The 21,599-nt window shown below is 43.6% G+C and overlaps 1 protein-coding gene across 1 annotated transcript in view; it reads right to left on the bottom strand.

The window, feature by feature from the left end:
* The window catches only part of LOC311226789 (multiple PDZ domain protein-like), a gene marked incomplete at its 3' end in the record, with an annotated part of 241,582 nt that extends 221,042 nt beyond the window's left edge, over nucleotides 1-20,540 (bottom strand). The window contains exon 1 of the mRNA XM_084312194.1: nucleotides 20,461-20,540. The remainder of the gene's footprint in view (nucleotides 1-20,460) is intronic.
* Between the last annotated feature and the right edge of the window lie 1,059 nt (nucleotides 20,541-21,599).

Here is a 21,599-nt window from a genome sequence, read left to right as displayed (position 1 = left end):
AATTCGTAAAAATGTTTTAATCTATTGACAGCACTAATATATATATATATATATATATATATATATATATATATATATATATATATATATATACAAACTTTGTTTTTAAATTAATTAAAATTAAGATTATTAGCAGCAGTATTTAGAGCATGAAAATAGAGCATGAAACAGGACCATGACAACTTTTATTACAAGATATAAAGATGTAAAAAGAAGATTTCATATCACAATGTAATTTACACTGGGAAACTAGATTAGATTAAATTAAATGAGATGAGATTAGACTCAGCTGAGTGCTGAGTCAACTGAAACTGCTGAGTCAACTGAGTCGTGCTACTGAGTCGTTCTGCTGAGTCAACTGAGTCGTGCTGCTGAGTCAACTGAGTCAACTGCTGAGTCAACTGAAACTGCTGAGTCAACTGAGTCGTGCTACTGAGTCGTGCTGCTGAGTCAACTGAGTCGTGCTGCTGAGTCGTGCTGCTGAGTCAACTGAGTCGTGCTGCTGAGTCAACTGAGTCAACTGAGTCAACTGCTGAGTCAACTGAGTCATGCTGCTGAGTCAACTGAGTCGTGCTGCTGAGTCAACTGAGTCGTGCTGCTGAGTCAACTGAGTCGTGCTGCTGACTGCTGAGTCAACTGAGCCGTACTGCTGAGTCAACTTGCACCTTTCCACCCTGGCTATTACTGGGAACATCAAGGTTGTTGGGTCCCTGGTATTTAGCTAAAGCTCTTCTGGTGGATTAGCAGCTGCCAGTTGCCAATGGCAGGACCTTTATCTGTTGACTGGCAGCGACTTCAAGGTGCGTGAGGTGGCTGTGGCACAGTGGCAGGTGTCACACGTTGGCTCTGAGAAGCTTGTTTAACCCTTCCACTACCACACTACAGACGGTTAACCGTATGGTAGTGAAAGGTTAACCTTATGTAGTGTGGTAGTGAAAGTGTAACTGAGGGGTTACAAAACCCTGACTGTATTAAAGATTGTGATAGATTAAACCACTGCTAGTTATGTACTTTAATTACTGGCCAGACAGTACATCAAATATAGATGGTGAACACCCACAAGAACACGGCATTGACAAATAAATAGTATTTGAGGGTATTTTATTATTATTAGGCAACATTAGGTTACAGAATGAGAATTAGGGTTGCGCTTGTATGGCGAAGAATATACGTAAAGTCAGTCAATAGCATGAGTCACTAGGAATAGCAGGAATCCTACGATGGGTCTAAGTTGACACCACCTGTCGTATAGTAGCAACTAGATAGGGCAACACTGGTACCGCCTGGAGACAATGGGTTCCCTCCGGGGGTGTAAGGCCTGGAGGGTAGAAGAATGTTCGGGTACTCCGTCTGATTCAATGAGGAATAAAGAGACTCCAGGTACAGGAGTCGGTCCTTGTAAACTCCCTTGATCAGCAGAAAAGTAATAATTGTAATCCAAATGCTCGACAGCATTGATGACAGCCAGCCAGCCTCCGTCCACGAGGCCGGCCCGAGTTGTAATCCTCACGAGGTTGAATCCCAAACGATAGTGGAAATCAACGATGCTCTTCTCCGGGTACCACGTTCCAAATCAATATAATCCAACCAGTAATGGTTCTGCAATCGCCGACGCCGAATCTCCTGTGTACATGTCCAACGGTTCTCCGCCTAGGACTCCTCGGGTGTGGGCGACGTATTTAGGCCACACACCCTGGCTAAGTACACTAGCTAAAGACACGACGAACCGCTGGGTAATGCTACACACGAACGAACTGTGGCCGCACGATATACAATAAATGAACGACTATTTACTTCACATTAGATTAGGTCGAACTCGACGTTACTACATTAAACTCTGACTATTCGCACGTGGTTCTCAATGCTCTGTTAGACGCAAGGTTGCTCACTTCACTGCACGTTGACTCGTGGTGAAGGTGGGTAAGGTACTGAACGTTCTCTAACGGTGTGCGCACCTTGCGCTGTATTTATACTTAAGTGAATATCTAGTCCCAAACCGCAGTCTTTGTCTGGTATCAATACGCTGTCTCCGGGCATGTTCTGACATGCCCCAAACTCGCCCCTTGCACCTGTCTGAGTGCAAGACTGCCTGGCGCCACCGTCAGGGGGCTTTACTATAAGGGAAGTGAATATTACTATGATCTACACGCAGGCTTAAAGGGATATACCGTGTATATATAAATAATATACAAAGTATATAAAACAATAAATGTAGATTCTCAACTTTAATCTGGCCCTTCACAACAGAAAGGGTTAACCTTTTGTAGTGTGGTAGTGATAGGTTAACCTGTAGTGTGGTAGTGAAAGGGTTAACCTTCTGTAGTGTGGTAGTGAAAGGTTAACCTGCTGTGGTGTGGTAATGAAAGGGTTAACCTTCTGTAGTGTGGTAGTGAACGGTTAACCTTCTGTAGTGTGGTAGTTTAAGGGTTAACCTTATGTAGTGTGGTAGTGAAAGGGGTTAACCTTCTGTAGTGTGGTAGTGAAAGGGTTAACCTTATGTAGTGTGGTAGTGAAAGGTTAACCGTCTGTAGTGTGGTAGTGAAATGATAACATTCTGTAGTGTGGTAGTGAAAGGGTTATCCTTCTATAGTGTGGTAGTGAAAGGGTTGACCTTCTATAGTGTGGTAGTGAAAGGGTTAACATTATGTAGTGTGGTAGTGAACGGGTTAACATTATGTAGTGTGGTAGTGAAAGTGTTAACTTTATGTAGTGTGGCTCCCGCGATGATGTCGGGGAGGTTGCGACCCTCTCTGCGCCGCCCCCTATCTCCCTGTCTCCGGCTGTCTCAGAGCGATGACCGGAGTGTTGAACGTCTCGTGATTAAGACGGGGAGGACGCGACCCTCTTTGCGCCGCCCCTGTGCCTCAAATAGATTCGCTATCAGCTCTATCTTTAATCTTTCAAAATGTTCAGTTGCTATCGCTATCAGCTCTATCTTTAATTTTTCAAAATGTTCAGTTGCTATTGCATGCACTCATCTGTGTTTCACTACACACATGAGTGCATGCTTACCAACTATTAGTCTGCAACACTACTATCACCGACATCTAAGAAGGGAGATCCCCCCTTGAATGGCCCTTCTAAGGTCGCTTTCACACAGGGGCTGTTTGGTCCGGACTATCGGACCAGAATTCGATAGTCCGGTTTTTCGGGTTTGTGTGAATGCACGTCGAACTCGGTCCGCGGACCAAACACACGAACTCTGGTCCGACCAAAAACATAGGTCTCGGTTCGCTTCATCGGACCAAACGCGGACCAAATATAGGAATTAGGAAGTGCTTATTATTACCACTGCGCGCGGCATTCACTGCAAAACAAGCACACTGCATCTATCTCTCTATCTATCTATATATCTATATATCTAACTGTGCATCTTGGGTAGAACTAAGGAAGAAAAAACGCGGCTTATTATATTATTACCGAGGCGCTCGGCATTCACTGCAAAACAAGCACACTGTACACATATGGGCAGAAGACCAAATAAAACAGCCACTAGTGGGCACTCATAAAAACAACGCTGTGTACAAGTTGTTTAGCGAGAGGATGGTGGTAATGGGCTTCAATAGAACAATGGATCAATGTCACGTCAAAATAAAAAACTCCGCCTCCGCTGATCTGGAGGGCTCGCAGTCCACACACACAGACACACACACGCGCGCGCGCACACACGGGCTCGCAGCCACACACACATTTCCACTCTCTATTGTCAAATAGACGAACGCCCTTTTCGACCGCGTGACATTGTTCAGAAAGTTTGTGCGCCTGACAGATTGCTATGTGAACGCAGACGAACCAAATGAAGAATGCAACAATGTTGCAACTTCACCACCAGAACCGCACCGAGTCCACCAAAACTATATGTGAAAGCGACCTAAGGTTTCTCTCCTCCACACTGCCTGTGGTGCATTTTTCCCTATTGTTAGGTTTTAGTGAGTTTTTCCTTACCTTCGCGTGGGGTATGTCTGGGAGTGCTTGCATTCATTCATTTATTTGCATTTATTTAAAATTTGTTGGACCTTATGGTGTTCTTGTTTTATTCTTGACTTATTGTTATGTTTCTTCTTGACTTGTTTAAAGAAGACGTGTCCGGCCCATGGGGACATTAACATGTGTTGTCGGGCCGTACAAATAAATTTGATTTGATTTGATTTGATTTTGATTTGGTACTGAAAGGTTAACCTTCTGTAGTGTGGTAGTAAAAGGGTTAACATTATGTAGTGTGGTAGTGAAAGGGTTAACTTTGTGTAGTGTGGTAGTGAAATGTTAACATTCTGTAGTGTGGTAGTGAAAGAGTTAACATTCTGTAGTGTGGTAGTGAAAGGGTTAGCCGTCTGTAGTGTGGTAGTGAAAGGTTAACCTTCTGTAGTGTGGCAGTGAAAGGTTAACCTTCTGTAGTGTGGTAGTGAAATGTTAACCTTCTGTAGTGTGGTAGTGAAATGTTAACCTTCTGTTGTGTGGTAGTGAAACGTTAACCTTCTGTAGTGTGGTAGTGAAAGGTTAACCTTCTGTTGTGTGGTAGTGAAAGGTTAACCTTCTGTTGTGTGGTAGTGAAAGGTTAACCTTCTGTAGTGTGGTAGTGAAAGGTTAACCTTCTGTTGTGTGGTAGTGAAAGGGTTAATATCATGTAGTGTGGTAGTGAAAGGTTAACCTTCTGTAGTGTGGTAGTGAAATGTTAACCTTCTGTAGTGTGGTAGTGAAAGGGTTAACCTTCTGTAGTGTGGTAGTGAAAGGGTTGACCTTCTATAGTGTGGTAGTGAAAGGGTTAACCTTCTATAGTGTGGTAGTGAAAGGGTTAACCTTCTTTTTTTTGTATTTAAATTTTTTTATTATTTTTTAAACAAACACATAAACAAACATGACAACACAAGATTAGATATACAAGCATTAATTAACAGTGCACATCCAATGAAATCAACCATTTAGTTAAATGTCTTATCCAAGATATACCCCTAATACCTGCTATCTAATACCCTACACACATATGCTCTTGCTCGCACCCCCCCCCCCCCCCCCTCCGGACCCCCCATTGGATAATCCATCCATTATCATTCGCTCCTGACCAGACACTACCATTATATGCTAGCTTTTATTCTCTCCACCACTTCTAACCACATTGTCATTTTGGATTCATTGAGACCCAAAATTCTTCCTGTAGATATTTCTAGATAAATCACATTGAGATATGTAAGAATCCAGACCTTCAGGCACATTTTTTCCGGTTGAAACCATTGTGATGCTATCAGCTTTTTAGCCACTGTGATACCAGATAAAACCAATCTCTTTAGCTGTATAGGTACTGCAAACTCAAAAACATCATTCAGCAGTAATAAAGGGTTAACCTTCTATAGTGTGGTAGTGAAAGGGTTCTGTTTCATTAGGGGATCCGCTTGGCATCACTCATGCACTCCCTCGCGTACGTGCACGCGCACTGAATAAATTCCACAAATGTACCTTTAATACCAGTATTAGTCTGACCACACCCCTCATCAGCTTACCTTCATAAGCAGGTGTGTGGTCACCTGCTCTCCTCCTTCTCGCTTTCACCACAAGGAAGTGCCTCGGTAGTACCCCACTTGACGTGTTGTTAGTTGAAAAGAGTTGTGACGAGTATACATTGTGCTTAATTTTTTCTTCTCTCATATCTGTTGTAAAGAAAAAGTTGGGTCATAATGTATTCTTCGGAGAGTAGACCCGCTAGACCTACTCTTCACCAGCGGTTCTCCATTCCCGCCTCCGTCGTGCGTTCTGGTGCTGGGCTGTTGCCACTTTCGTGGTTGCCGACCCAGCCCAGGAGACAGCCGATGGATAGTTTGCCTCTCCGAAGAGCCGAGGAGTCGGTGCCGTCGCTCCGGCGGTGGCCTGATCTCGACTCTGGTTCCAGGGAATCGTCCGTTGGTGAACGGGGGGTTGTCTTGGAGCCGGAGGATTTGCGACGCAAACTTTTCTCGTCTGCCCGTTCACGTCGCAAGATGGTGGCATGCAGGCGCGAACGGCCTGGTTTTGGGGAACTGCTGGAGACCAGCGAGGATGCATCCGGCTCTGGATTTCCGATGGAAACTGAGGACTTCATGGAAGAGTCGGACGGATTCTTGTTTGATGGTCCCGTGGAGGAGAGTATCCCTCCTATCCAGGAAACACCGGAGGGGGGAGAAATGGCTCGGTGGGACCACCTTGGCCTCATCAGCAGGATGCCCTACTATCGGCCACATCAGACTGTGGCTCCTTGACCAGTTGCAGCCTGCTGCATGTGAGGGATGCGGGTTCGGTGGAGGAAGGTCCGCAGGGGAAACTGCAGGCTTTGTTTCCCGAGCTCATGGCGGTAGCCGCCGCCGCAAACGGCGTGCCGCTGCCGCTGCCATTGCCTGCTCCTGTCCCTGATGATCTCATAGGTCATCTCTGGCAGCGTCGCCCGGTGAGAGGGGTGGACGTTGTCTACCCATTTTTCCCCTCAATGGGGACCTATGTTCGTCAGGGTCAGGCGGTGTCTCACATCATGGGACTTACCCCCACCTACGTACCAGTTACGCGGGTGTCGGGGTTAGTCAAAGGTATGAGGGAGGGCGTGCCTCGGCTTGATAGTCCGATGGCCGCTCTCCTCTGTCCGGATATGGTGTGGGAACCCTTATGCAAGCCGGTCCTCCAGGGTAGATTGGCTAGGCGATTGGCATATTGGGGTGACCAGTCATTCATCGCTGGTACACAATCGCTGGCTGCGGCGTCTAACATCGCCCACCTAGCTAGATTTGTATCGGGGATTATGACGGGCGGCACGGATCTGACCGAGGTAAAATGCGATCAGATCACCCAGGCGTCAGGAGCTGTCCTGCACCTTACCCAGGTGCTGGCCATAGCCATGGGGAAAGTGCGCGCCCTGGCCACCCTGGGCCAGCGTCATCTTTGGCTGGAGCAGGCCCGTGTGCCGGAACGGAAGAGAGCCCCTCTCCGACGCTGGTCTGTTCGGGAAGGCCCTGCGGTTGATGACCTCAACATGCAGAGAGATGGCAGAGGAGAGATCCATCCTTCAACCCCATTTTCCGCCTCCCGTCCTTGCCGGTGGAGTCAGAAGGCGTCCACGACGTCGAGCTGTCTCCGTCGTCCCTACCACTGCCTCTACCGCCGCTGCTGGCCCTTCCAAGAGGGCCAGGAGAAGAGACGGCGTTTCTGCTGCCGCCGGCCCATCCACGACCGGAGGAGACGGTAGGGAACGTCGAGACCAGCAGACAGTAACCTACCGTCCCTCCGGGGCTCCTCGGGGTGGCAAGACTCGAGCGGCGCGAGGTGGCAGACGCCGCTGAGAGTGACTTTTCCCCTCTGTGTCCCCTCTCCTTTACACCCTCCCCGGCCCCTCTATGATTGTGTTTTTGTGCCTTAAAACTTATGACAATAAAAAGTTCCCCGACATAAGGGGGACTATGTTTTTTGGCCAAACAAACTGTGTGTTTCTTCAACAAATCATATGGTGGGGTTGTGTAAATATGAATCTGCACTTTTACGTTGTGAGATGAGTCGTGTTGTGTTACGAGATTAACACTTTGATTGCCGGAAAACGCTTTTTCACGTCATTCAGAGCCATGCTAAAGGTGCCGAGGACGCCGTAACTCGTCTTTGATATCAATATTTCAAAAATCTGTGATCGAAATCATATTTTCTTTCCGGAGCCCTGAGATGTGCTGGTGGGCTCCCACCAACTGTCTAACGGTTCGAGAGCGCCATCTGGTGGCCGATCGGCAGAATTAATGTTTTCGTTGACCCGTAGGCCCGGGATAACCCTGTTGGAAACTGGAACACGGGCTGCGGCAGTGCCGCAGGTGTGTTTTGGAGTTTTTTCCTGAGGGGTTATGGGACCAACCACCGCATAAGGTAACACCTGGGTGGTTGGTTCTCTGGTGTGTTGCAGTGTCAACTCCCGGGTTAACCGGTTGAGGGTGCCCCTGCACGTTCATGACGTCTGCCAATCGTGTCAGCCTTCTCTGCCTCGACCCCTCTGGGTGGGGGTTTTTAAATGGAGGCTTGGTCATGCAACAACGCCAGCATACGCGCCTTCCGCCGGGGCGGCTGTGTTCAGCTATCCTTTCTGGCGCCTGTCTCGTCCGCAGTCTCCAGGCTAGGGTTAACAGCCTGTTGCCTGGTTTTCCCCGGTGCGCTGCCTGCTTCCGTTGGTTAACCTTTTTTGTGTGCTTACGGCCATGCTGACTGCCTGTTGCAGGGTCAGTGTGCCAGGCAGTGTACTGTTGGGGAGGACAGGGCCCGCTCGGCTGAGGGGCCTTTGTCCGAATACGCTGGCGATGTGGGGGGCGGGGTCACTAAGTGCCCACCTGGTGGGGTCTTGATGCTGGCATCATGGACTTCTCCGGGCCCCCGTTCCAGGGGGTCCAGTCCCTTTGGTGGGTCTGGGTCTTCCTTCGCGCTCCGCTGCTACGGCCTTGCCACGGGGTTGGGTTTGCCCTTGACCCCGTGATTCTGGGGGCAGTAACGAGGTTGTTCCCTCCGTTCGTTCCCGGGTGGCATGCGGGTTGTGCGTGTGTGTAGTCGTGGGGTCAAGCCACGGTCTGCTCACCCTGTGCGTTGAGTTGCTTGAGTGCCTCTTCGCACGGTCGGGTCCGTCGCCCTCCCGGGAAACCTCTAATAGGGGGGGTGCCCTCCATTAGAGGGGGTCGGGGGGGCTCGGCCCTCCCTGTTCTGTTGGTTGTGGGGGGCCTTCAGCGGGGTGTATTTGTCGGCCAGTGGCTCCGCTCGGCCTCCCTATGTGCATGAGTGATGCCAAGCGGATCCCCTAATGAAACAGAACGATAGGTTATGACTATAACCGACGCCGCTGCAGCCCTTGACCTCACCTTGTGGTGAAAGCTTGGGAATGAGGAGAGCAGGTGACCACACACCTGCTTATGAAGGTAAGCTGATGAGGGGTGTGGTCAGACTAATACTGGTATTAAAGGTACATTTGTGGAATTTATTCAGTGCGCGTGCACGTACGCGAGGGAGTGCATGAGTGATGCCAAGCGTCACCCCTAATTAACAGAACTTGGTTATAGTCATAACCTATCGTTAATGGTCGTTTACCAGGCGTACCCACTTAGACGGATCTGTCAGATGATGATCTGATGATATTCAACCAATGATATCTAACTTATTCTCCGGAATCCCCCTCACCTTGCTCCAATCATACCTCTCACACAGGCACCAATTCATCTCTATCAACAACTGCAAATCCCCCACTGCCCCCATCACTCATGGTGTCCCCCAAGGCTCAGTACTTGGTCCCCTGCTCTTCATCCTCTACATCCTTCCACTTGGTCTGATTCTCCGCCAACATGGCCTGCGTTTTCACTGTTATGCAGACGACACTCAGCTCTACCTCTCCACCAAGACTATCACTCCAGCCACTCTCTCCACCCTCAGCACCTGCCTCACAGACATCAAAACATGGATGCAAAATAACTTTCTCAAATTAAACTGCAATAAATCAGAAATCATCATTATCGGTCCAAAATCCCTCACCAGCCACACCCAGGATTTCACCCTAAATATTGATGGTACCATTGTCACCCCCTCCACTCACGTCCGTAACCTTGGCATCATCCTGGACTCCACCCTTTCTTTCCTCCCCCATGTGAACCACATAACCAAATCGGCCTTCTATCACCTCCGGAACATTGCTCATCTTCGCCCCTCCCTATCACTCTCCGCTGCTGAAACACTGGTTCATGCATTCATATCATCAAGACTAGATTACTGCAACAGCATCCTCTACGGCTCACCAAACACTATTCTCAATAAACTCCAATATGTCCAAAACTCTGCTGCCCGCATGCTCACCTCCACCCGTCGCTCTAATCACATCACCCCTGTCCTCCACGACCTCCTCTGGCTTCCAATCAAATACAGGATACATTTTAAAATACTACTCATCACATTTAAAGCCCTCAACAACCTTGCCCCTCCCTACCTGTCCGACCTCCTCCACCATCACACACCCACCCGTCGCCTTAGGTCTGCAGATGCCAACCTCCTAACACCTCCCACGACCAAGCTCCGGACCTGGGGCGACAGGGCCTTTGCTGCTGCTGCCCCCTCCCTCTGGAATGCCCTCCCCAGCCATATCCGTGATGCAAACACCCTGACATCTTTTAAATCAGCCCTCAAAACTCACCTTTTCAATCTTGATTTTGACCTCTAATTCTGTCGGTTTTATTTTATTTTTGTCATGTATTATTTTTGTTCTGTTTTTTGTTTTTTGTTTTGCCATAGTTTGTCTCTCCTGCCCATGTAAAGCGTCTTTGAGCACCTGGAAAAGCGCTATATAAAATAGATGTATTATTATTATTATTCTACACGTTCAAATGACTGGTTGGTTCTTATGGTTCCTCCAGTTTGCTCTTAAGTTAAGTTAGAGTTAAACTTTTTTGTTCAAATAGAATATGGTATATGTAGGCCTATATAGAATATATTGACATTGTTATTATTAAAACACAAGGCTATGTATTATGTGAAACGGAAGTCAATTTCTTATTTGGTTGTGTTTTTTTTAAGCGATCACATTCTTATAGTTCTTATAGTTTACACTTCACCGATTCTTCACAATTAAAAATACTATTTGTCATACTGTCTTTGAGAAAGGTTATTTCTCCCAAGTAATTGGCATTGGAGCCAAACTTCTCATATTGTTCTAGCCCTCTTAATTACAGCCAGAAATCTGTTCAGAGCGTCATAATATGCAGTTTAGTTAGTCACACCTACTGCATGCTCACAGTAGACTACAAGACACAGAAACAGACAGGTAATTAAAGACCCTGTCCAAGACTAGCCCCAACAGTGGTTTTAGTGACAAGCGTTTTGATATTTGGAATGGACACATTGTTCGAAGGCCACCATCTTTGATTTGGCTCACTGAAGATGCTCTGGGGTTCGTTCGTTGGTATTGTGCCACTAAAAGTTCATTCATATTGTGGTACAACTAGACCATTAATCATCAAAGTAAAAAACCATCTTTCAATGGCAGAGCCAGGCTCGCCCTGTGATGTATCAGTTCAACAATTCATTTCATATGACTTCCTTGAATCTGTGGGACTTTTACGTTTTTGCAAAGAAAATAGTCTAAATCCAATTTGTATTTGCCTATTCATTGTCCCTTGTATTGAAAATGCTGTTTTTTGGTGGTTGTAGCAACACAACATATTTCTAAATGATTATTTCCTTCCCTGCCTGGCTCCCCCCTCCCCCCACAACACCCCCCCCCCCCCCAAGAGGAAAATAATTTAGACAAACTGGGCATTCAATTAGGTGTTCCTGGCTCCATAAGAACAGCTAATTGATTAATTAAAGCTCATTTATTGCTTGGTCAGTCCTTTGTGCCAGTAGCCATCAGGCTCCACAACCGTGGGTGAGGACTGACTTGGTTAACTGTTGGAGAACTGGTAGAACTGTTAGACCTGTAACTACTGAACCCAGCACCCTGTTAGAACTAGGGCTGCCTGTAACTAGGTAACTACTTGCAAAGAGTAGGGGGTTTCCCGATGTTCCTGGCCAAATTCCCAATCAGGTCTCTGACATCAAGACCACCTATTCATCCCTCCCCCTTAATTGGCTGATATCAATCCCTGTCTCCTGAGCCGTTCAGCCATTGTGTGGTGTGATGTGTGCCTGGTGCCAATGTACATTGGTAGCCATGATTGAGCCTGCGTATAGCCCAAGGTTGGGTGTGCCTGGTGCCAATGTATGGTAGCCATTGAGCCTGCGTATAGCCCAAGGTTGGGTGCTACCAAAGGAGGCAATTTCCACCCTACATTGTGGGGTCGGGGAGCGCTTTGAGTGTCTAGAAAAGCGCTATATAAATGTAATGATCATTCATTCATTCAACAATACGATGCGTCGATCATGAATATGCAAATCGACTGAATTTCATGGTCATTGGAGTTACAAGACGAAACATCCGACGAGCGTCATTTGACAAGCCATTCGGACAAGTGACCTCGTCAGGTTTGGCCGGGTCCTGAACAGACCAGTCACCGAAATGATTGACCACCTTTGTAGCCAATTCAATTCTGGAGCCAGGGCTATCCCATGCGAGGGCTGATTGCAACAAGAAAGGGGTAGAAGAAGCCAGGGAAGACCTTTGTTTTGACTAGAGCCTCGGAATCAATGGAAGCGGATGGCTATTTTGGATAATCATGCCGAATTAACGCAGAATTAAAGCCTTTGTAAAACACTAATTTTCCGTGGGATTGTTATCAACTTTGGACCTGTACTAGATAAGACTTCAGGCTATGGAAGCGTTATGTTTTCCAGCGCATACCTCTCAGCTGGAACTCAAAAACAGGCATCTGGCAAGTAAACTGAAATGTGCGTACACAAAACTTTTACTTCAGTGTGTTAAAGCCTCTGTAACTCTATTTCATTAGCACTCAGAGTGATTCTTCTTTGTTGTAGAAGAAAGTTCAGAATGTTTAATTTCAAAAAGAGACCAGACTCATGCATGTGCTATAAGTATAAAGTATAATAAATCACACATTTATTTGGGTATGAGATCGCCAGGCGTGTTATGCAAAACTAGCCCCATTTTTGCCCGATGCATATGTGGTTGACTACTGAACCTGCATGGACTCTGGTGCACTTTGCACGAGGACTCACATATCATTCATTCATTTATTAGCATCTTAAATCTTATTTGTATACGCACATTTATGTTTATTGATAATTCACTTAATCTATGTATGTATGTATGTATGTATGTATGTATGTATGTATGTATGTATGTATGTATGTATGTATGTATGTATGTATGTATGTATGTATGTATGTATGTATGTATGTATGTATATATGTATGTATGTATGTATGTATGTATGTATGTATGTATGTATGTATGTATGTATGTATGTATGTATGTATGTATGTATGTATGTATGTATGTATGTATGTATGTATGTATGTATGTATGTATGTATGTATGCAGGAGCCTGGCTGTTCACACCAGAAGTAATTTATCACAGAGAAGCGCAATGGTTTGAAAGCTTGGCGTTGCTAATAAACATTTTAAATAATTTTTATAAACTGGTCAACACTGCTCAAAGCGGCTTTAGCTGCCTGATGCGCCTGTGCTGTGATCACAGCGCATGCGCATCAGGCACCCAATGCCTAAAATAAAGCTGTGTTGACTTGACCAGTGTTGACCAGTTTATAAAAATGATTTTAATGTTTATTAACGCCAAGCTTTCAAACCATTGCGCTTCTCTGTCCGAAATCTTCAGAGTTAATTATGGGATTTTCCTATGGAGGAGCAAGGGACTGTGGATTCACTCGTCCAACCCCTGTTGGCGTGCATCACAGTCACGAAAGGGGCTATGTGCCAGTCAACAAGAGATTCTGCTCCTCTGTTTCCAACCACATCTAGTTTCTCACAGAGAAAATAGACCAGACGCCGAAACTATCTCTGAAGATGGCGAGTCGGCTGATATGAACAGTCCAATCAGTTGACATGGAGATTGGAAACTGGCAGCTCTTATACCAGCACTTTGCGGCACTGTGTCTCTGGCGTAAGACCCAGTATGGAGTATTGTTGTATAGAGTAAACTTAGATACATATATATTTGTACATGGGGTTGTTTTAGGATATAATCTGTATATTATACCATGGTGGGCTGTACATATGCACATAGTGGTATTATGGATTGAGTCTACATATGTCTCACCTGTTCAGCAGATCAGACCTTATCTTTCATCTTTTCATTATCTACAATACTTTTATTTGTGTATATTTTATTTCTATTTCCCTGCCTGTACCTCCCCTCCCCCACCCCTGTGCTGCTATGACTCGTGGATTAATAAAGATCCATCTCATGTTAGCATTGTTTATGAACATTGGAGTGAAGTAGTACTAATATCTCCAGCTCTATTTAAAGACGTGTTTAATCATAATGTTGTCTATTTATCTATTTGAAAGTAACATCATCTGTAATTTGAGTGCTATTACAGTAATTTCATGTTGAGAAAGTGAAAATGTAATATACTGTATATCATTTATATAATTTCCCCACCATTGAACAGGAGGAAAGACTGTTGGGTTTTAAACTGCAGTGTGGATATCAAACAGGAGGAAAGACTGTCGGTTTTTAAATTGTGTGGGTATCAAACAGGAAGAAAGGCTGTCAGGTTTTAAACTGTGTGGGTATCAAACAGGAGGAAAGACTGTCAGGTTTCAAACTGTGTGGGTATCAAACAGGAGGAAAGACTGTCAGGTTTCAAACTATGTGGGTATCAAACAGGAGGAAAGACTGTCAGGTTTCAAACTGTTTAAACAGTCATTCAGAACTGCACTATTGCATTATTTTACTTTGTCTATTCTATTTTACTAACTATGTTATTGCACGGCACTATTGCATTATTTTACTCTGTCTATTCTATTTTACTAACTATGTTATTGCACTGCACTATTGCACTATTTTACTCTGTCTATTTTATTTGACTCTTTTATTACTGTCTATTTTTAAATTGTCTATATGTATCAGTGATGATCAAACCGTAAACAAAGAGGCCTATTAATATGTTAGATCCTAATGTGAAAAACTATGTGAATTAATGTTTTATGTCTTACCTAACTTTAACTTTGTCTATGTTGATGCTCATTTTATACTTATTTTATGTCTGCACTTTATGCATTGCTCTTGATCTGTCAATTTTGTGCAAATGTTTTGCCTATGTCTTTTTTTGCTGCCGTGAAGCACTTTGAGCTGCGATTCTTGTATGAAAGGTGCTATAGAAATAAAGTGTATTATTTGTATTATTATTGAACGTATTTCTTGATCAGTAAGTTATTGTTTTTATTCACACCATCTGAGTGTTTTATACATAAAACCTTATTAAAAGGTGTGTATTCAGTGATCAACACTGTCAATGTGAGCATCACCAGAGTTTATGTAAAAATAATCTCCATAATAAGTGTGGTATTTCACAACCTGCAAGGGTTCCGTTCCGTTATCAACACCTCCCCAAGGGAAAAGGTTATTATAACTGACATTAAGAGCAAGTGCATGGTCTGCGTACACCCACATTTAGTTGATCTCTCCCAGAGTTTAGATTAGATTAGATTCAAAAGTATTGTCATCATACAGCACACGTACAGTACAATGAAAATGAGTTTGGCATCCAACCAGAGTGCAAATGTAACAGTAAAGTGCGATAGTAATATATATATATATAATATACAATGTACAGGTGATTAAACTGGGTATAAAATATATAAATGAGTACCACTGAGTAATATAGTGCTAATCGGTTGTAGTTGTTAATATATACAGTGATACAGGTATAAAGACACTATGGAAGTCATACTGGTCAGCAGCGTAACTAGTAAGAGTAGGTAAGGGATATGTACAAATACAGATATAGTATCTACAGATATGTGAAAAGGATTATATGCAGATATAAGTATTGTGTGATTTTGTGTGAAGGGCGGACTAGCAAAGTAAGATTTTCATTGTATGGCAAACTGTCTGTTTAACTGTGCATATGACAATAAACAATCTTGAATCTTGAATGTACAGATATTTATCCCAAAGAACAGATTTTGCAGAGCAGTAGGTGTCCAAAGAATGTAGGCCAATATAACCGACGTACAGATTAGAAATAGAAGAAATGGTGCATTTATAGCTTTTATAAAACAGCTTTTATCCAAAGTGCTTTAAAAATTGTTGTTCCTCACATTCACCCATTCACTCACACGTTCAGACCGACGGTGGAGGCGACCATGCAAGGTGCCGACCTGCTCATCGGGAGCAATTAGGGGTTTTAGTGTCTTGCTCAAGGACACAACCGGGAACCTTCCGACTACCACACGACTGCTCTACCTCTGGAGCCACTGTCGTAATATCCTACTCTATATTTTAGAAACTACACTGTGGACATGATGCATCAAACAAGAGGTGGACGTGGGCAAATACTGCGGCATGGTCATGCTGGACCTACAAAAGGCATTCAACACTGTCAATCACTCCATTCTGATTGACAAGCTAAAAGCAATTGGTTTTGATAGTCAGTGATATCAGTGAGCTGGATGCAATCCTACCTGGAGGGGAGAGAACAGATGGTGGAGGTAAACGGTACTCTCCCCCCCCCCCCTCCCAGTGAGCTGTGGTGTTCCACAAGGAAGCATACTAGGACCGCTACTGTTCCTAATTTATGCAAATGACATGTTGTCAGCTTGTGACTCGTGCAACTTGTTCTTGTTCGCGGACGACTCAGCCCTGCTGGTCTCTGACAAGAACAAGTTACAAGTTGAAAAAACCCTCAGCTCAGAACTCGGCAGAATCTGCACCTGGCTCGCTGACAACAAACTATCATTACACCTGGGTAAAACAGAGTCCATTCTCTTCGGTTCAAATAACAAACTCAGCAAGGCCGACGGCTTCTCAGTTACAGTGGGTGACAATATTGTCGCAAGGAAAGATGAAATTACATACCTGGGTTCCATCCTAGAGGCAAATCTTTCCTGTGACAAAATGGCATCCAATGTAATAAAAAAAGTCAACCAACAAACTAGATTATTGTACCGGATCTCCTCTCTGGTAAACAAGAATACCCTGAAGACTCTGGCAGGAGCACTCATTCAAGGGTACTACGAGTCTACGACTATGCTTGCACCTCTGGTACCAAAGCACCTCAAAGGCGCTAAAAACAAGATTACAAACATCACAAAACAAACTGGTCAGACTACTACTTGACCTTACTCCTAGAACCCACCTCACCCCTGCCCACTTTGACTACCTAGGATGGCTTAGAGTAGACTACAGAGTACAGCAACTTGCAATGGGCCTGGTCTACAAGATACACTACACCACACAGGTATCCATGTACATGTCGAAATACTTCCCAAAGGTCAGTGAATACCACGCCCAACAAATCATGTGCAACCCAGATTCGGCACAAACAAGGGACTAAACACATTTCGCAATTATGCCACAACAATGTGGAACGCCCTACCCACAACCGTAAAAAGATGTGAATCCCTACCCACATCCAAAACCGCTCTTAAAGAGCACATACGGGAGGCTGCAATTAGAAACTGATGTCATGTATGTAAAGGTCAACCCCCCCCCCCCAATAGACAGTCTCCTCCCCACGTATGTATATATTCTCTCCCCACCGTATGTATATTTTTTCTCCCACCCACCCACCCCCTCCTAATGTACAGTCTCCTCCCCATCATATGTATATCATCTCTGTTAGGATCTATGGGTAACAGTACTGTATATTTGCATATCGTATATGTCACAAATGTAACAGTACTCTATACCTGTATGTCATGTATGTCCCTATGCCATAAATGTCATGATGTCATGTATGTTGTGATGCCAATCTGGTTTCAGGCCAAACTACTCCACAACTACAGCCCTTCTGAAGTTGACCAATTATGTTCACTCAGCAATGGACAATAACATGGTTACTGGTGCAATATTTATAGATCTCACAAAGGCTTTTGATTTGGTTGATCATTATCTTCTTCTTGACAAACTGTGTGCTATTGGTGTCTCTAATAATTCTTTACTTTGGTTCAATTCCTATCTCCACCAGAGACATCAGTGTGTATCATATGGTAAACAGTCTGATTTTTTTATTATGGATAAAGGTGTTCCTCAAGGTTCATCTTTAGGACCATTATTATTTTCTATATTTGTTAATGATCTCACCCTGATACCATCAGACTGTCTTACTCAATTGTATGCTGACGATACAGTGTTTTATTCCTCTAAGTCTGATATTCAACAAATTCAGTACTCTTTACAGACTCATTTTGATGCTGTCCAGAAATGGTTATCTATTAACAAACTTTTATTAAATAAGAAGAAGTCCTATAGTATGCTGTTTGGTACTAGATCAAATCTGGTGCAAATATCAAATCAGTTGTCGATTAAGTTTTTAGATGATGCTCCTCTTGAAAATGTCGATGAATATAAGTATCTGGGTCTTTGGCTTGATTCTCAACTCACCTTCAAGTCACACATTGATGCTGTGATGAAGAAAACAAATTGTAGCCTGAGAATATTGTATCGTTCTATTAACTGTTTTTCTCTTCAGGTTAGGAAAATAATCATTATACAGCTGGTACTTCCAATAATGGATTACGCAGACATAGTTTATCAAAACACCACACTAACAAATCTCCGTCCTTTAAATGTTACTTATAATAGTGTTTGCAGATTTATATTGAGGTGTCCTTATAGAACCCATCACTGTCTTATGTTTGAGTTGTTAAACTGGCTTTCTCCCCAATTCAGAAGACATTTTCATTGGTTGCTTTTTGTTTACAAATGTATTTACTTTAATTATCCCCCCTATCTAAAGCAGTTCTTAACACCATATAGTTCAACTTATAATTTAAGACACACGGATCTTCCTTTCTTTAGTATACCTCGAACCATCAAAGCTATCGGTCGACTTGCCTTTAAATATAAAGCACCAGCTGATTGGAACAAACTGCCTAGTTCACTCAGATCTCTTACTTCTTACCGGTTATTCAAGATATCTTTGTTCACTCATCTACAGACTACTTGCACCTGTTATTGATTTACTGTGTTAGGGCTTACATGTCGTTTTCAGATCAAATTATAATTTTGTATGTGTTTTATAAGGGAACATATATATATATTGGTGATCCTCTTGGGAGGAATCAGTGTGGATTGTGGGGGTGAGCTTGGGAGAGCGTCTGTCAGTGTATAAGTGCATTTGTTGTCCTGTTTTTTGTTTTGTTATGTATTGTATTGTATGTTTTGTATCCTATGTTAAGGACCCCCTCGAAAACGAGATAGCATATCTCAAGGGGTTTATCCTTCAAATAAATTTCAAATTTGTGTATGTCATAAATGTCACTATGAATTGAAAATGGGGGACCCTGATGTAAACAAGACAAATGTCTTTCTCTGGTCTGCATCCCCTTAACAATTGTGTGTATTGAGCCGTACTGTATTGTACCCATTCTGCAATCTGTTAAATAAAGTTTTTATTCATTCATTCATGCTAAATATCTGGTGCAAATCTCAGTCTGGCCTCTCGGCCACTTCGTTACAAAGGCTAATTCATCCATCACTTGTAAAATCATGCAATACGTTGGGTAAAGTTTAAAGGCTAAAGCTCTGCTGAACAAAAGCGGTTTGACTTCAGTATCAACAGGCTGATGTTTTTCCGATGAATAAAGTCAGATAAATCATTTGTCACTCTGCTCTGACAAAGTGCACTCACTCCTGCTGCACATCGCGTTCCTCACAATAATCACGCTCACCATCCTGACGGGGGAGAAACAGTAAACCACCTCTTCTGAATCACTTATTAATCATCGCCAAAACACAACAGGGACACATTGGCCTTCAAACACAGTGTGATGTCGTGTATGTTTGTGTTTGTGTGGCTTTTGCTGCCTGTGACTTCATTCAAATCAAACAGGTCCCCATCGACTGTCTTAGCTGATTTTTTATTGTTTATTCTTATTTTTGTGTGCCTGTCCCTGGCATTATCTTATAGGTCTTTATGTCTTTGTTATTAATGAATCCTGCATTATCTTATAGGCGTTTATGTCTTTGTTATTAATGTAAGACAGCATCTGTCCCTGGCATTATCTTATATGTCTTTATGTCTTTGTTATTAATGAATCCTGCATTATCGTATCGGTCTTTATGTCTTTGTTATTAACTGAATCCTGCATTATCTTATAGGCCGGTATGTATTATTGTAAGACAGCATCTGTCCCCTGGCATTATCTTATATGTCTTTATGTCTTTGTTATTAATGTAAGGCAGCATCTGTCCCTGGCATTATCGTATAGGTCTTTATGTCTTTATTATTAATGAATCCTATCCTTGAATATATATTTAATAACAATGCGATTTCTTTGCACTGCAGTTTTTTTGTTTGCACCGGACTGTATACATCCTTGTATCTTCCTGTACTTACTGTATATTTTAGATATAGATATTTTAGAATGTATATCTTTGACTGTGTATTCTTATTGTTGATGACTACCTAAATGTTTATTGTGATCGATGATCTGTGTGCTGAATTTCCCCTCGGGATTAATAAAGTAGGCCTACTCCTATATAATATCTGTTTATAAACACTACGTTTATTTGGGACAATCCGCTTTACGCGACTCCTCCTCCTGAAGCAACAGGCTCCCAGCCCAGACACAGTCACACACACAACCAAAAGTTAGGATTATATAAAGTTTTACAGAAAATAAAACATCCAAAGCGACCACTTATATTTCAATGTGGATATTTTACATTAGAAAGGGGGGATATTTAATTAAACCTATATATGAAACCCCCATCTTCAGAAGCGCGTCGCGAATGTTGCGCCCGTTTCTCCACACCGGACCGTTTTGCTCGGAATGGGAATTAAAAAACACGCGCGTTACATTTATTGATAGAAAATCGTTTCATTTGCAACAAATAAATAAATAAATAATGAACTTACACAGTGAGATGATCAGACTCGGCTGGTTGTTGTCTCTAGTCTCTGGCTGTCCTGTTGTCCTCCTCCCTCCCGAGTCCCGGTTAGCGGGACGGGCTTAACGGGGACGGGGCGGAGTGTAACTGGAGCCTACAGACATGTTCTTCATGTCGAGGCTGTGAAACAAGCGCCCCTCGGCGGGCGGACGCCATGACAACAGGCCCCAGGAGGTCACAACATCACATCCTCACAGACCAAAGGGTGTGTGTGTGTGTGTGTGTGTGTGTGTGTGTGTGTGTGTGTGTGTGTGTGTGTGTGTGTATGTGTTTGTGCATGTATATGTGTGTGCGTGTGTGTGTGTGTGTGTGTGTGTATGTGTGTGTGTGTGTGTGTGTGTGCGTGTGTGTGTGTATGTGTGTGTGTGTGTGTGTGTGTGCGTGTGTGTGTGTGTGTGTTTGTGTGTGTGTGTGTGCGTGTGTGTGTGTTTGTGTATGTGTGTGTGTGTGTGTGTGTGTGTGTGTGTGTGTGTGTGTGTGTGTGTGTGTGTGTGTGTGTGTGTGTGTGTGTGTGTGTGTGTGTGTGTGTGTGTGTGTGTGTGCTATCTCACTATGAATTGAAAATGGGGGACCCTGATGTAAACAAGACAAACGTCTTTCTCTGGTCTGCATCCCCTTAACAATTGTGTGTATTGAGCCGTACTGTACCCATTCTGCAATCTGTTAATAAAGTTTTCATTCATTCATTCATGTATCATCCACCTGTTGTGGGTGTGCTCGCATGTATGTATGCATATACTGTATACCAGTTATTCGCTTGTTCTATTCTCCATCCATCTATTATCCATAGCAACACTATATATCACCGACACCCTGATGGGGGATCCCAAGTCTTCATTGGGGAAAGTCTGGGAGTGTTGTAAAACTGTGGATTTTATGGTGTTTTTTTTATTGTGGATCTATTGTGATTAGGGATGTCCGATATTATCGGCCGACCGATATTATCGGCCGATATCGGCAGTAAAATGTGATATCGGAAAATATCGGTATCGGTAAAAAAAAAAAAAAACACAATAACAATTTTTTTTTTTTTTTTTTTTTTTTTTACATTTATTTAACCTTTATTTACCCAGGCAAGCAAGTAAGAACCAATTCTTATTTTATTTA

This window comes from Notolepis coatsorum (assembly GCF_963971535.1).
Source record: "Notolepis coatsorum genome assembly, chromosome: 4".
Classification (NCBI taxonomy): domain Eukaryota; kingdom Metazoa; phylum Chordata; class Actinopteri; order Aulopiformes; family Paralepididae; genus Notolepis; species Notolepis coatsorum.
Note: the sequence above shows the minus strand (reverse complement) of the source record. Positions and strands in the feature narration are given on the sequence as shown.